This window comes from Anas acuta, chromosome 2, assembly GCF_963932015.1.
Source record: "Anas acuta chromosome 2, bAnaAcu1.1, whole genome shotgun sequence".
Taxonomy (NCBI): domain Eukaryota; kingdom Metazoa; phylum Chordata; class Aves; order Anseriformes; family Anatidae; genus Anas; species Anas acuta.
In genome coordinates, this window is record NC_088980.1 from 83,989,314 (window position 1) to 84,006,313 (window position 17,000).

Consider the following 17,000-nt stretch of genomic DNA (forward strand, 5'->3'; position numbering starts at 1 on the left):
TTTTTTTTTTTTTTGGGGGGGGGGCATAGATTTTTAGACACTGCAGAAAAGAGGTGAGCATGAAGGGGATATGGAAGAGGAAAGTTATGTATGTTTATAGGGAGATCAATACAGATTTGATGAAGCACATTTTTAAACAAGTAAACAGATGTGGACTAATTAAAGCTCGAACCTCATCCCTTGATAAATGAAAAATTATTCGTAAAATGAGAATAGTTGTCAGTGTCTTTAAAAATGAATTTTTGTTCTCTTTGTTGTTTGATTATTGTGAGGGGAACAGTCAAAAATTCAAAGAACTGCATGAGTGTATCGAAGTGTTGGGCTCTGAAGACAGTCTTGGCAGCAGTGTATAAACAGATATGCCTGTGACAAAAACGCCTTTGTCAGGGCCAAGATGCTACAGTAAGTGAGCTGTAAAATAACTATGACCTTAATGAGAATTTTAACAGCATAAATGGATGAAAAAGACTCCATTTTAGAGAGGGTTCTGCAGGCATAGCTGAAAGTCTAAATTAAAGCTGGCATCCAGGTTATGGGTGCCTGCAACTGGCAGGATGGTGAGAAACCTTTGAGAATTTGGAGTGAAGGCAGGAAAGAGATGGCTCGAAGGTCTGGTCTGAGAGTCTGGTCATAGCTATATTGAACTTGAGATGATAGCCACTCGTTCCCGAGGGCATGTCAGCAAGGCATGCTTTGATCTTATGTGATGAAGGTAACGTTTTCAGTAAGGGAGAGGTCTGGAATCAAGTGGTGTCCAAGATCCTTCAGATAAAGCTAATGGTGTAATTTGTAGGTGAGATTAGAGCAAAGAGGGTCTGGAAGAGAGGAACACACACTACTGGAAGTGTAGAAAATGTGACCTCAGGAGAAATGATGACAGAATTAGGATTTTTCACCTGAAAAAAAAAAAAAAAAAAAAAAAAAAGTATTATTGTACCCTATTTAAACATTACATATAGCTGCAAAAAGGAGAAAATTAACTGCTCTTCACTGCAATTGGGATAAGAAGAAGTCAGCTGCTGTTGTTACAAGGGGTATTTAGATAAATGAGAGGAAAACCCTGCAATAATAGAATAATAGGAGTTCTGATGCATGAAGGCTGTGGTGCCCCCTCCGCTGGATTTTTTAGGAACAAATATGCATCTGTCATGAAAAGCACGAGGTATAGCCCACCTTGCCTAGGGCCATAAGGATGTTTCTAATGACTTCTTGCAGTCTCTCCACCAGAGAAAAAGTAAGTTTTAGTAAATGTTCTTGAACAATGCTTTTATGGGTATTATTATTAATGAGTGTTTTTTTTTTTCTATATATTTTGTGCTGCAAATATCAGTGTTCTTACAACTAGATTACTAATACTTTTTAGTTATATTTTGTTTAGATGAGTAAGATATCAGTCAGGCTCACTGTAACTCCTTCCTGCCTATTAGAACATTTTGGTTGTAACATACACTTTATATTCTTTTGTTGCCGTATAATGAGTAAACTCTTCATATGAAAGTTTGATGCCTTCCTCTTAAACATGATTATTTAACTTATTCAATGCTTTATTGTATTAAAATTGATAGGGTATTTGATGGCTAGTATACAAAGATTTAATGCCCTGTTTCAAAGAGAGGAAATACAAATTCTTTGAGTATTGCAGAACCCAGTTATGCTTTTGTATTTTCTGTGGTAGTGACAATTATGTAGAAAATGATAGTGATAGTTATGCATAATGGTTAAAATAGTAGTGATAATTATGCATTAGCCTAAAATGGCAATGTTAATAGCCTTTTAAGGGAAGAGTGATGTGTAAATTGGTGGAGCCTTTACAGTAGGATGAATAATCTTGGTCAGCTAAAACTTTTCTACGGAGCCAGGTAGAATTAAAGTGATAAAGGGAAACAGCTTGTCTTAAAAGTCCAGTCCTGTATGTTGGCTGCATATTAAGTTCTGTCTTAGAGTACAGCGTTCGCTCCATTCTGTCTCTCAAGTGCTACCTGTTGATTTTTTTTTTCTTAAATATCTGAAAAAAGGGAAAGGAAATGCAGACAGCTATGGGCCCATAATGTGCTGGAAGCAATGACCCAGTCACACTTTCCCTCTCAGCATTAATTTAATCATTGAATCACTGAAAATAGGAATTATCTGAAGAGAATCATGTACCTTGAAATTATATTAAAGCTGTTTTTTTTTTCTTCTTTTCAACAACACATTCTGTTTACTTCTAATTTTTACAACTTGTTTTTTTTTTTTCTTTTTGATCACAGATTTGTTCTTTTTTTTTTTTTTTAATGTATTCAGAAGCCAAAGAGACATTACATTAAGAATTTAACTATTTAACTAAGCTTTTCTGCAGATGAATTATTTAATCATACTTTTTTTTTTTTTTTTTCATCATAAACCCACTTGTTAGGTTTCCTCATTTATCTGAGATAATAGTTAGGGTTTTTTCTTTTTTTGAAATTGCATATTTATATAAATGCAACTTACTATTTTATTGGTTGAAATGACAAATAAGAAGTATGGGGAAATACCATCCAATATATATATTGGGAGATTTGTGTCTGAAATTTGAATCTCCTTAGTACATGTTGACCAAAAAAATTAAATCATCTGTTGCGTGTATGTTTTAAACTTGTTGCCAGTCATAACTGTAACTGTAAGTTGAAATGAGTTGCAGTGATGCAAACTGTGAGTTAGTCTGGTGCTCTGCATTCACAATTGATGGTTTTCATTGGCACGACTATGGCATTGTATTTCAGTTCCTAAGTAACCACAGCGGAGCTGCGGAGCTCTAGAAATAACCAGGCTCACTATCTGACCATTGTTTAAAGTACTTGAATGCCAGTTGTAATTTTGACTTTTTTTTTTTTTTTTTGGTCAAAACATCAAGCTCAAAAAATTCTTGTCAGTATTCATCACTGAATCTTAAAGTTACAGCTCAAAATAATCATTTTGATCTGAATGTGTAATAATCTCGTAGACCATTATGCTGTTCTTCAAGGAAAGAATACAAGCAGTAGAAAATTGTTAAGAAATCCCAAACTCTCTGTGTTAAAGTAGTAATCCTGACTTTTTTTTTTTTCCCAATTTAGTCAAAAATCGCAATGGAATAGGAACAACATTTTATAGCATTTTGCTGAGGTGTTTGTGAGATGAATATTGGCATTTTTGTTTAATACACTCTGAGGAAAATTCATCTGTCATTCTTCATGTACTGCAAGAGGCAATTGGGCAAACGCTGATGATACTGAGTTATTGTGGATGGCAAAGATGAAGAACAACTACAAATTCTGTGGAAAGACCTCAGAATATAGCTTGAGTGGATGTTAAGAGGGGGGATGAAATTCCACTTATATAAGTGTAATGGGATGCACACAGAAGGAAACAACCTTAACTTTGCACAAGCAGTGGTAGATTCTAAACGTGCTGTTGTTATTCAGGAACAAGATACTGGAGTTGCAAGAGGCAGTTCTGTGAAAATATCAGCTTGACTCTCAGTGGTGGTCAAAAATAGAAAATGTTAGGAATTAATAGAAAAGAAATCCGTAGCATCCTGAGCCTAAAATGATGTTTGCAGTTTTTGGCCAGAAAGAGGAGGCTGAGAAGACAGAAAATTGAGATTCAAAGAATCATATGAAGTCTGGAGAAGGCACATAGGGAATGACCCTTTACTCTTTCATATGATACAAGGACAGGAAAGAGAATAGAATAGAATATTTCATTCGGAAAGGACCTTCAAAGATCATTTAGTCCAACTGCCTGACCACTTTAGGGCTAACTGAAAGTTAAAGCATTGAGGACATTGTCCAAATACCCCTTGAACACTGACAGACATGGGGCATCAGCGACCTTACCAGGAAGTCTGTGCCAGTGTTTGACCACTCTCAAAGTAAAGACATTTTCCTCATGTCCAGTCTGCACCTCCCTGGCACAGTTTTATGCTGTTCCTGCCTGTCACGTCACTGGTGACCAGGGAGCAGAGACCAGTGACTCCCTCTGCTCTTCCCCTCCTCAGAGAGTTGCAGAAAGCCTTGAGGTAACCTCTCAGCCTCCTCTTCTCCAGACAAAACAACCCATATGTCCTCAGCCTCTCCTCAGGGGACATGCCTTCTAGCTTCTTTACCAGCTTTGTTGCCATCCCATGGACACTTGCAAGTTATCTTAATATACTCACCAATGCTGAAGATAGTGAGAGAATCACCTTTTCTGACAGCTGGCTATGCTTTGTTTAATGCACCCCAAAATGCAGCTTAACCTCTTGGCAGCCAGTGCACACTGCTGGCTCATGCTAAGCCTGCTGTCATCAGCACCCGTAGGTCCATTTTGGCTGAGCTGCTCCCCAGCCACTTATCTTCCAGTCTACCTGTGTCTGGCAATACTCCATCTCAGGTGCAGAACCTGGCATTTTCCTTTGTTGAACTTTATGCTGTCAATGATTGACCAGTGCTCCAACCTAGATCCCTATCTAGATCTCTATCTAGATTCCTGTGGAAGGCCTCTCATCCCTCCAGGGAATCCACAGCACATCCCAGTTCAGTATCATCAGCAAGCATACTGAGGATGCACTCTACTCCTGCATACAGATCACTGATAAAAATGTTAAACAGGACTGGCCCTAGAATTGAGCCCTGGGGAACATCACTGGCCAGATGTAGCCCCATTCGTCACAACCATTTGAGCTCTACCACTGAGTCAGTTCATCACCCAGAGTGGCATGCACCTGTTCACCTCACAGTTGGACAGTCTGTCCAGAAGGATACTGTGAGGGATGATATCAAAGGCCTTAGTAAAATCCAGAAAGATTATGCCTGCTGCCTTTCCTTCACTTACCAAGTGAGTGACCTTATCATAGAAGGGGATCAAATTACTAAGGCAGGAATTTCCCCTGATGAATCCATATTAACCATACCTGATAACAGCTTTGTTCTTTAAATGCCTTTCAGTATGCCCCAGGACAATCTTCCCCATAACTTTTCCAGGGGCTGAGGTTAGACCAATATGTCTGTAGTTTCCTGGGTCTTTCTTGTGCCCTTTTTATAAATGGGTATAACATTGGCTAGCTTCCAGTCAGCAGAGACCTCCCCAGACTCCTGTAACCTTTGCTTGTTGAGGGGGAGTCCAGCTGTAACATCTGCTAATTCCTTCAGCACTCTGGGGTGAATCCCACTTGGCCCAATGGACTAATGAACATTGAGCTGATACAGCCATTCCCTTTCAGTGGAAAGTCACTGCTCATTCAGTCATGACCTTCTAAGTCTGAGGTCCAGGCAGATCAGTAGTTACTATTAAATACTGAGGGGAAAAAAAAAAAAAAAAAAAAAAAAGGGCATTAAATGCCTCTGCTTTTTCATCATCCTTCCTTGTTACGTGATCATTCACTTCAAATGTTAGTCCAATGTTTTCCTTTGACCTCTTCCTGCCATTGATATGCTTGAATAAGCCTTTTTTGTTGTCTGACATGACAGTGGCCAGTGCCATCTTTTTGCCTTTTTGCTTTCTCCTTACCTTTTCCTTTTTTGTACCTTGATGTTTTTCTTCATCTGTTTGCTTTTAATCTTTGCTTCCCTTTCACTTATTTTTCCTTTGTACCAAGTAGTCCTTTGGCTCTAAACACAAGATATAGGTGAGCACCCACACCAGTGAATATGCTCTGCTAAGAGTTTCTGCTTTTCCTTCTTTGGTTTTGGCTTTCAACTGTGGAGCTGAGCTGAGCTTGGCCTAGAGTCCTCCGTCTTCCAGCTATAGGGCATGATCAGGAGATACCATAGGGGGAGTTTCATGAAGAGTTATGATTCTCTATTAATGTTGGCCTTTGTTACTACTACTTTGCAGAACTTGCAGACCATTGTACACTTGTTCACCCAGTATTTAGAGAAAAGTGGTTTAGAGAAAAGTGGAGAAAAATGGTGCAGTCAGAGCTCCTGGTCCAACATTAGTGGCTGACAGCTTGGTGGGGTCCTGTGGGCATCAGCCTTATTTGCACTGTGACTGTAGTGCTTCTGCTATGCTTTCAGTGTTATGCTGGCAGTAATAAATGTTTGGAGGAATAAAATTGTTCCTGTTTTGATCCAGGCAATCATGGATTTTTCCAAGATGGAACTTTTCTAATAAGGTCACCTTAAATTGAACTAACACAAACAAATAGGGCATTGATTAATTTTTAGAAGTGGTGTACTACTTCCTGTTGAGTGGGAAGTTGGCCTATGGAAAGTGTCACTGAAAATGCTGTGTTTAATATTTGTTATGCTCTCATTCTTTTTAGGAAGTGTTTTAAATTATACATACATGTATATATATACATATAGCACAACATTTTCCCCCTTCTCTATTCTGTAATAATCCAAAGGACTTTGGTAAAAGACATGGAATGTTTCTGAAATGAGACAGAAGACATTAATTTGGCTTCCACTCCTTGGTCTTGGCATTGAAAAAGTAATTAATTGGCAAGTTAAAATATTCCCTTTTAGTTTCCAATGACCTAAACTGATTTAAGTCCACAAACCATCAGTCTTTCTTCATCTTCCCTTCCTTTCTTGAGGCCATTGGTATTGATTTTATAACAAGCAGGGTCTGGTATCATCAAACCCAGCTGCACACATGCTGAGTGATTGCTGTGACATAACAAATTACATTTTCCACAGGATTTAGTCAAATGTGTTTTCGTTTATAATCTTACCCCCCTAAAAAAAAAAAAAACAACAAAAAAAACAATTAGTAGGACTTGTTCATTCCTTCAGCACTTCCATCAGTTACAGGGAAGAGAGTTATAAGACAAAGGAGAAAATAAGTACCAAGAAAAGACATGTTTGTCAGGTAGCTAATTTCTGAGAAACGAAATGTACCCCTAAGGTCCTTTTAGCTAGATATAGTTAAACACTGCATTCCTAGATCCTGATGGTGGTGTAGAACTCAGATCTCTGTATCTCTCCTTAGTATCTGAACACCTATGGCTTTTTCTTATCACATTTGAAGAGTTTATCTTTAACAGTGTTCCCAGGTATTCACAGCATGCAACTTTCAATCAGACAGTAGGACTGTTATCAATTATTTATTATATATGTAACAGTAACACCCAGTGGTAGATCCAAGCCAAACTAGAGTCCTGTTGTGCTAACAACAATGTGAGTGAATACACACAGAGACATCAACTCTTCTGTTGTTTTCCAGGGCATGATATTTATAGATGATGATGCAGTGTCAGCAGCAACCAGTATTGTGGTGCTCTTAAACAGATAAAAGGCAAAATGTACTATTGATGTAACACAGTTATCAAACATAGAATGTAGGTTATTTATCTGTATTTTTGACTAAGTGATCTGAATACTAGAACTGAAAGGAAAAGCATCATTTAAAATGAGAACAGAAAATTATGGTTTGCTTTCCTGATGTCAGCTAAGAAATCCAAAGAGTATTTTGCTACCCTTTAAGTCTTTCCTTGCTGATTTCTTTAGTCATATTGCTATATGTAATATGCATTTGAATTTTGTTTTGTCAGTTTATTCATAAAGAATTCCAAGCAGAATATAATTACTTCAGTCTTAGATGGTACTTTTTCACACTGTGTCACTTTTAAGACTTGCAATGTACTTCAAGATGTCACATAGTGAGAGCTTTGAGCTCTATTTATTTACAGTACCTACAATGTTCCTCTAATTGCAAATCCTATCGGCGTGCAAGAAAAGGTAGGCAGTTTGATTCCTTAAAAGGCTTTTGGTCATGCAAACCTAGAAATGATACAATCTGTTCTAACTCCAAGTGAAGTCAGAAAAATCTTTGCCAAGCATTTACTCTTGACCAAAACTTTAAAAATGTTTATAGATGTTCTTGTTGCATCTACCAGGGAAGAAAAATCCTGTTGAGTTAGCCTCATGAAGGTTCTTCCTGGTACTGTGCTGTAAAGAATGTCCAGACATTCCACATCTCAGCTCCATGCCTGCTGACCCTGGGAATGTCAGCCATTAAACGCTGAATAGAAGTATTTGGAAATTATGTTAATCTTGTAATTTCCTCAGATGTTGAGAAGTAAAATTATATAAACAGCCGTATTCTATCAGTTCAAATTTATTTTGGTCACAGCAGCAGATTCAAAGCAAATGGTCACAAAAAACTTTTCTAATTCATGTGCATTTGCCTCAAACTGTAGCACATCTCTTCCCTTTTTAACAACAACAATTAAAAAAAAAAAAAAGCCACAACATACCACCACCACAAAAAAAAAAAACCTTAGCAATTTGAGTAGTTTAGAAAACCAAGAGTTAATACACCTAGACCAAACCTGAGTTACTACTCTGAACTTACTGAACCAGCAAAAAGGTGACAAAATTTACCATCTGTGTTTTGGAGCTGCTCTCTGCTTAGTTCCTCTAAGTGAGGTTGCTTACTGAGACCACTTCTCTTTAAAAAGATTGTCTACATGTGGCTATCCTATACAAAAATCTTGGCCTTGTTGCCCCTGCCTTTAACAGTGGTGCCTCACAAATCAGAAGGAGGGAAATCAGGGAGAGCAAAGATGGTGATAGAGCATATTTATTTGGTGGTCTTTCATTATACTTTGGGCATACATATTTGCTTTGTTGGTGTAATTTCAGAAAAATAGTATATCTAATAAAAAAGGTGCAGGGCACATATTTCTGAGTGTATGGAAAGCAGGAGGATCTGAGGGTTTCACTATTCGGACGTTAAGACACAGCTTAGGGAATGCAGGCTTCGGTAGATCTTCTCACGGAACTGCTTGCTTCCACATACAGCAGTTATGACATTTGCTTCTGTGTCATGGAGAAATTGCTCCATAAAACTCTTCCCAAACGTGATGCTAATGAATAGATGTTTCATTTATTTATTTATTAATTTTGCTAGATGATTGATCATGCCACAAACAGAAGCTGATAATCACCTACAATGTCCAGTGCCTGCTTTCTTTGGGCTGCGGTTGGACGAAAATGTCATTTTTTTGACTTTTTTTTTTTGAGATCATGCAAGTTTTTTTTTTTTTTCCCCACTTGTTGACTGAGTCCTGTTTTTAACACTCTCTTTTTTGTAACAGAAGGAATTGTTTATCAGAATGAAGACAACAGCACTAGCCATGTAGTTCTTATGTATTTTTGGTCTGCTTCACTCTTGTCTTTTTAATTAAATTGTCTGTCCACAGCTGCCAAAACCAATTGAAATCTGTCATTTTAATGCAAATTAATGTTTTTGTTATGCTACAACTACTTTAAAAATGTCAGCCTTTAAAGTCTTTGAGTCTTTGCAAACACATGGCTGATGAAAAAATCAACAGCGACAGGCCTTATTTTGTTTATGTAGGTTGGTGAACATGCTTACCCCTTCACAGGCCCCCACTTTCTTCTCTGAATGAAGTCCATTAGAGATGAGGTACTTCAAGGTGTGTAGACATTTCAGTCTTGGTCTCCTTCATGTGTTTTCTGGTAGTATTTAAAGCATGATGATAGACTTATAAGGTTAACTTAATTTCAGCTTCTTTACTCTAACATGGTCTATGAACTCCAAATCTCCTTATGTAGAAAAAAAACAAGCTCTCAGTGGAGCCAGGATAACTGAAAAGAAATGATGGTGATTGCTTTCTGATGTTATGGCTGAATCTCTCTCCTCCTGCTAACTTTTTCGGAAGGAGAATTGTTTTCAGAAACTTTGGGTTTGAAGAATCAAATTCTGAGTTCCTGAGGCTGACTCAGGCTTGGTGTTCTGTGCTTCATAACAGTCTCTTTCACCTTTTAATTTGTCCAGCCAAAACTACAAATAATTAAACCACAGTATTTTCAATTGAGTGGTTTTTATTAACCAAAATACAAAGAAAATCAATTAAAACATTTTGAATACAATGTATTTGATTTAAATAATGTTGATAATTACAACTGTTACAGGCTATGGAAAGCAATATTAAATGAATTTAATAATTCAATTCATACCCAACATCTGATGTTAGCAGAATGCTAAAGGCAAGAAGTTAAACACTCAAGTGTTAGGTAGCACTAGAATTAGGATCACCCAGTGCATATTAATTCTACCTTCCTGCGACACTGCTGCTTCCTACTTTCTCTCATTGAGGAATATCATCTTCCTGACAAAGCCACGATGTGGATTGACTTATGCAGATTTGAACGGAAGAAGAACATATCGTAGGAAATGGCTGTATACTGTTAAATGGACTACCTGCAAAGAACAGATGCACTATACTTTTCTAACGAAGTTCTCAACCACTTAGGAAATGGTGGGATGCCTTTGTTCTGAGCATCACTTTGAGACAGAGACTGCATAACGACTAAAGGTATAGCTGCAGAGAGTTTAGTTCAATGCAGATTTTGCACAGTGATGGTGCTGTGTCACTGGCCCTGTGGTCTGTTCTTGGTGCTGCTCATAGATGACCTTATAGATGATCTTTGAAAAATATCAGAAAATGATACTTGTGCACCATATGGGAGGGATTTGGGGCAGGGATCAGATGTAAACAGGGCTATTGACAGCAGTCAATAAATTATGTGAGACCAATACCCGCTATCCATAATTCACGGCCCGCAGCATCTGCTCTTATAAATGGCACTTGGTAGAGGAATGTTCCTCAAATATAGTTGACACTTAGATGCTTGACCTTGAACACGGACAGACAGAACAGAGCTGCTAAATTCAGAAGTGCAGCAAAAACTTTGCAGATCTACTTGCTGGGCTTCCTTTCAAATCTGGAATGAAGTGGGCACCTTATTACAGTAGTATCACTCTGTTCTGCAATGAATTAGTCTAATGATGGCACAGAAGACCAGACTTTGAGGTGGATGTTTTAGTATGAAAGTAAAGTCAACAAAGTAAGCCCAAAAAGCATTTTTTGTGTGTGTGTGTTTCTAAGTGATAAACATTAATTAGCTTGAATTTATTTTCTCTTTTGTCTTTGCCTAATGGTATTTCTATAGAAACTTTCAAAGTGTTAGGCATTGTGTTTTAACAGTTCCAGACTAAAAGGACTAGTTGCAAATCATACCATCGAGTTTATTTTTACTTTTTTTTTTTTTTTCCTTACAGGCAAGTGAAGAGAGTGTAGGAGCAAGAGAGGAAAATATCACTAAGATTGGACCTGTAACCTCCATTGTTGCTGTCCCCTTTCACACAGCACTCCTAATTGCCTGTCGTTCACTGCTTGTTTGGTGTACTTTCATGGGGTAAATTAGTTTTAGGGCTACTAATGCTATATCAGAGTGCCACAGAAATACTGCCCAAGTATGAGGGCTACACAGCTGGTTAAGATCTCTTCTAAAATTTGTGATGTTCTAATTCTGTGAAGGTAGGAGTTATGCCAAGTATTGTCTCTACCCACATTGCCCCTAAAAGACCGTCACAAAAGCCTTTAGTCTAATTAAGCTCTAGATTATGTGCTTTCAGAATCTGTCAGTGGTAAGTTCATATATATGTACCCTTTGTCCAAATCCCACTTGCACTGTTGGAGATGTAGAAACACAGGGTTCCACTGTTAATGATCATAAACCTATAGACATTGAGGAACCAACTAATGGATTGCTAAATGCACATCCTAGCTTGATTTAAGGAGGTGTCTTGGGTTTAACAACTAAAAAATTAAGGTGAAATTAAATTAGCCTATATAAGAAATCTGTGCAAGGCTGAAGACAACAGAATGTATTATTATCCGAAGCAGAGGTAAAGACGTACTGATATCTTTATTATGTATTTAATAAAATAATCCTGTATCTAGATTCAATTGCAATAGAGCCTGTGTAGGTTTTTAACTTTTCATAAATTCATTCCAGATTCTAGCCTATTCAAGAGACCAGAGTTATAAATATTTCCCATTATTTCTATTCCTCAAATTTTTTGATTTATCCAAGGCGTTCTTCGTTCTCACTTTCGCAGGTAAGGACCTTCTCACCTTCGTTCTTGCTCTTCATTTTGAAGACATCAGTTCAGAGAAGTGGCTGAAAGATAGAAAAACACAGACACAAAAAAAATTGTTTGACTGCATGTATTCATTGTAAAATATTCCTCTTTTTCTAGAGATGATATGAAGGTGAATCAGGAAATGGATGGCATTTTCAGGTCACATGAGTCAGTACCTCAGAATTCATCATTTTCACCAAATATCCGACTGCTTTTAGGGACTTGAAGTTAGATGGCCCTTATTTAATGCTGATATAACAACTCCTTTAACTGCCTTATCTGTCAGAGACTTTAATGAAAAGAAAGAGGCAATTACCAAAATGAGCTCACAGAACACATTTATAAATGCAAGTGCACATTTGTTTGTTTTATAGTTGCGTTGAAAATATCACCTTAAGCATTTGTTATAAAGAGCCTTAATCATACAAATACCATGAGAAATACTGCTTTATTCTCTCTTTTGATCACAAACAGTAAATAAAAACTCATCAGAAGCACACCTAGCTCTCAAAAGTCAAGTAATTTAGAATCTCATCTCACTGTTCCTAACTCAGAGATATTACAGATGCTAGACAGCGTAACCTTTAGATACAGCACATAATGTGAGGCAATCATCTGACAAAAACAGAAGAGAGTTTGCAACTGACATTTATTTCCCTGTGATTTAAAGCAAGTATTGCTATGGTGTCTTTTGCTAAGACAAATAAAATTTTTGCTCAGTCTGAACTTGTCTAATGTCTGCTACTGGGGAACATGCTACTAGGGATGCACAGCTACAGCCTTGCCTGTCCTGCTTTTTAACAGCATACTTCCCTGCTGGAACTGCCTGAGGATGGCAAATTTCAATTCTCTGGGTCACCTGCTTTCCTGGGGTGGAGAAGCCATTCATAGTTGTACTCATAACAACATCAGAAGCCCCTGACATTTAAATGCAGCAGAGTCACGGTGATCCAGCCATGGAGGATGACTTTGCCAAATGCAGGTGGGAAAGGCTCACACCACAGAAATGCAGCTGGCCAAATGCTTTATTGTATCTCAGTGGGAAAGAAGGAAGAGACAGTAGTGTAGACCTGATGAAAGGTCTCTCAGCGAGGCTGAATAAGTGAGGTGGACTCAAGATACAGGACTGAATAGATGCTGGGTTCTTTAGAACTAGTTTGGGAGAGGGAACTTGTTCACGTGTGCCGTGCTCCAGCTGCTCTGTTTGGGAGAGTTTGCAGTTATCAGGAGAGTTTCTTCTGAGTAGCAGATGATGTGATTGAAAAAAAAAAAAAACACAACTGGTGTTTCCAATGGAGTGAAAAAAATAATAATAATGCAATGGTAATAAAACCTTTGAACTCTGGTGTTGTGAAGCAAGCTGGGATTTTCACCATGACTGAAGCATAAAGCGCAGCACAAGGCTCAGTTTGAAGCTAACTCCTCCTTCCCTCTTTTTTTTTTTTTTTGTCCTTCCCCCTTTTAGCCTAACTTAAACTTTGTGCTTACAGTGCCTGACTGTGTTTTCCTAAATGACAAAAGACAGCCCTACTATTCAAGGTGCTCTTGATGAGTAGTGTGGAGACAGGCCTTCCTTTACACTGTGGCTTTCCTACCTGAACAGATGGAAATCCACCCCCTTTGCTGCTTTCTATTGCTCCTTATATCCTGGCACCACAGGGAGGAGCTGAAACCTGGCTTCCCACCAAGCTGGACGAAAGCCTGAAGATGCTGTGCAGCCTTTCCTCTTCCAACTGCACTGCCTGACTGCATGCTGCCACCCTGTAACATCTGAGGCTCTGTTTCCTTGTAAGCAAGGATCAAGAATTAGTGTCAGCCAGAAATATGGCAGGAAAATAGAGGGCAAAGGAGGAGGAGGTCCATACTGGAAGGAAGGCTGGATGGAACTGTGACTTGGCCCTGTGAAGGCTTTTTTCTTCCTTAGATCATATAGCAGCTGCTTCTTTCTTCCCTGTCCTCAGGGTAATACATCTGGATTACATTAGGGTATCCTTTCTTATTTTGGGTGTAGTAGCACACAGAGGCTTAGCCTAGAACTGAGACACCATGGTACAAGGTACCTATACAGACACCATCCAAAGAACTAGCTCCTGATTGCATGGGTTTATTATAATTATAATATGTCTGGGGATTGCTTTGCCTAAAATTGCTTATCTTGCTCTCTCAACTCACCTGATTTAACTCTGCACTTAGACCTAGAGTTTAAATTATATAACATTTGGTAGCTTTAGCTCAAATACAGTTGATCTCATGACCAATTTCATACATCTTAGATCTTTGACCATGAGCTTCTCAAAGCAAAATCAAGTGGCATATCATTAATCATTGACTTTACCGTTGCTCTTGCCTGAGATTGGTAGTTAGTTATAAAGCACATGACTTAAAACCTCTGGAAGTGATATAAAGTATGATTTCAATGTAGTTTTTCTTAGGACACACTGTATATCATTAACCAGGTATCATATTATAGCTATAAAGGTCTCCTATTTATTCAGTTATTCTTTTAACTTGTATACCCATTCTTTCATAGCCAAACTGCAGAGGAATTGTTAGGGGCTAAAGTACGCAAGTAGGCATCACTCTGGGTGCTAATGATTTATTTTTTTTTCTGGCAGTGGGTTTTGCCTATACTGTGTCTACCTTTCATTGTTGAAGTAGTGATATATATATATATATATTTCTTTTTCTTTCAACAGTTGGAAGAACAAACATATCTCCTATTTAAAAAGGAAAAGTCTAAAGTTATTGTAATAGATGAAGACATAGACAAAACATGAGACTTTCCAATATGGACAGATACATCTTAAAAACACAGCAAACAACTTAATGGGGTGTGTATATGAATCATCCTATACCTGCAGTTACTTTGATAGCACTTTTCAGTTGTTAAATGAATTCTTAGAATTATTTTCTAGAGATGAGGAAATTTCACAGGAACGCGATGCTCCATAAATATTCATTACATTGCTGTCTTACAAAACAGTATCGTTACAACTAAGGAAACATCCTTGACTCTCAGGGCTATATGACTGGGATGGAAAAAAATGTTGGCCTTTGGTATTTTTTGTGCCTTTTTTTCCTCCATACCAACAAACAATCAGTAAGGATGTTCCAAATTCCAAAGCTTCATTTTTGATGGTAATTACAAACTTTCATTAACATTTCTCCTTGAAAAAGTTTCTTTTATCACGTAGCCAAAGTTGCATTCTCCCCTGTGCTGGATGTTTCAAGCTCTTTGGCTTTGCAACATTTTGGCGCTCAGATAAGTTTTGACTCTAGCTGTTTTAATTAAGTATATTTTCAAGGGATTACTCTAGCATGGATCAATTCCACGTTTTTGTTTGTTTTAATAAACTCTCGCTGCTTTTAGCCGTCTAAATGGAGGTCTCGCTGCAAACAGCACAAGCCAGTTTGTGCTGCGGTTCGTAGCAGAAGCATGCAAATGCTGCCATGAGAGAGAGAAGGAAATAAAAAAAAAAAAAAAAAAAAAAGCTTTGATGGCATTCATTAAAACATACGGACGAACGAAAACAACCCTGAGCTTTAACACAGATGTGCGGGCTGCACCAAAAGGCACGCAGCGGGAGCTCGGCCACGTACCTGGGGAAGATGCCTCGGTGCCACGTCTCACCGGCCCGTCCACGCCGCCGGCCCTCTCCGGCACCCTGTGGGGCTGACACGTCGCTCCGTGCTCCAGGGGAAGGGGCGGAGAAAGCATCTAATTCTTCCCCAAAATGCCCCGGAGGGGGCCGGGGCTCCCGCTGCCCGCGGGCTCCGCGACTCCCGGGGTCTGGGGCAGAGCTGGGGGGTCCCGCAATCCCTCCCGCAGCCCCGGCTCCCCTTCACTTCTCCCTGCAGCGCTTCCCCCGGAGTCCCTCGGGGCAGGGAGCCCCCCTGGGAGCCCGGCACCCCCGGAGCTGCCCCTGTCGGGGCGAGGCGAATCCCTGCCCTCCCCTGGCCGCCAGCGTTTTCTGCGCTTTGCTCTGGGGCGCCCCTGCTCTGAGAGCCGATCGCAGGGAGCAGCCTCGGGGCACGGTTTTTGAGCTGCGGTAAGTGCGAGGGAAAATAAATAAATAAAGAAACAAACATAAAAACGCAGAAACCAAACCCCAAGCTCAAACATTTCGTTCAACCAGTTGCAACTTCTCGGCTGGCCCGGAGGGGGGAGCAGGGGGAGGGAGAGTGTGGGGGGGAAGCGGTGCGGGGGCTCCGTGCCCGGGGCAAGGCGGGGAGCGGGGGGACGAGGGGGCGGCCTCAGCATCATCCCCCCCGGGGCTGCCGCTGCTCCGCCCCGCCGAGGGGCGCTGGGGGGGCGGCGGCCGCGCCTCGAACTTGGTGGGGGCGAGCGGGGAGAGGCTGCGGCCATGGCGCCGTGAAGCGGTGGCGGCGCCGCGCCGGGGAGCGGGGCACGGCGCGGCGGCGGTGGTGGTCGGCACGGTGCTGCCCTACGGTGCCTGCAGGTAAACCCCGTCCCCAGCCGCCCTCCCGGTCCCTTTCGGTCCCTATCCCCCGGTGCGGAGCTCGGGGAAGGGGCGCGGGGATGCTTTGGCGCATCCCCCAAAACCTCCGTCCGTCCCCGGGGCCGGCAGCGGGACCCCCGGGGGTGGCTGCCCGGGAGCCCCTCGCTTTGCTGGGGCGCCCCCGGGGGGCAGAAGCCCCGGGTGGGCTCCTGAGAGCCGCAGCGGCCGGTGCCGGCAGGGGGAGCCGGGGGCCAGGCGGAGCGGCGCTGGTGGGGAGCGGAGCCCCCCCAGCACCCGGCTTTCCCCGGGCACTGCCTGGTGCAGCTCCCCCCAAAGCCCCAGGAGGAGCAGGGTTCCCCCCGAAGGCAGCGCTGGTTTTGTCCCGGAGAAGGAAAACCGTCCCGGGGGGGACGCCCCCGGACTTTTGTCGCCCTGGGGTGTCACTCGGTACTTGTGGTCTGCTGGCGAGGCTCCGGTCCGGGGCGGACCTGAATTTTGGCACTTTGCGAAGTGCAGGCTCGGAGTTGGCGTTCCCCAACCGCGCAGGAGGCGCCCCGGTGCGCTCTATCCCTCTTTATTTTCTCGAGGATTGCTCCACCGGATTACTCCAGCGGGTAAATGACAGCTGTCAGGCTTTGTCGTGTCTGCCCGCAT

The 17,000-nt window shown here is 40.9% G+C and overlaps 1 protein-coding gene, 2 long non-coding RNA genes and 1 other non-coding gene across 8 annotated transcripts in view; 2 read left to right on the forward strand and 2 right to left on the reverse strand.

Moving 5' to 3' along the window:
* LOC137850723 (uncharacterized) overlaps nt 1-11,716 on the forward strand; it is an 89,427-nt gene extending 77,711 nt beyond the window's left edge. The window contains exon 3 of the long non-coding RNA XR_011092773.1: nt 11,020-11,716. This is a non-coding gene — a long non-coding RNA (uncharacterized lncRNA). The remainder of the gene's footprint in view (nt 1-11,019) is intronic.
* LOC137850721 (uncharacterized) lies at nt 11,651-15,627 on the reverse strand. Its single transcript, XR_011092771.1, has 2 exons — nt 15,487-15,627; nt 11,651-11,924 (listed from the first exon to the last, which is right to left on the reverse strand). It is a non-coding gene; the product is annotated as an uncharacterized lncRNA (long non-coding RNA).
* Nucleotides 12,016-12,084, reverse strand: LOC137852849 (small nucleolar RNA SNORD123). The gene has a single exon (XR_011094076.1). It is a non-coding gene; the product is annotated as a small nucleolar RNA SNORD123 (small nucleolar RNA).
* A 169-nt stretch (nt 15,628-15,796) lies between the features above and the next one.
* The window catches only part of SEMA5A (semaphorin 5A), a 329,026-nt gene continuing 327,822 nt past the window's right edge, over nt 15,797-17,000 (forward strand). For 2 of the 5 annotated variants that reach the window (XM_068671020.1, XM_068671019.1), the window contains exon 1: nt 16,204-16,346. The gene's annotated coding sequence lies outside the window, so the exon portion shown is untranslated. Of the gene's footprint in view, nt 15,936-16,195; nt 16,347-16,618; nt 16,961-17,000 lie in introns of those variants that run through there. The other 3 variants (XM_068671017.1, XM_068671016.1, XM_068671018.1) reach the window with 3 other exon arrangements.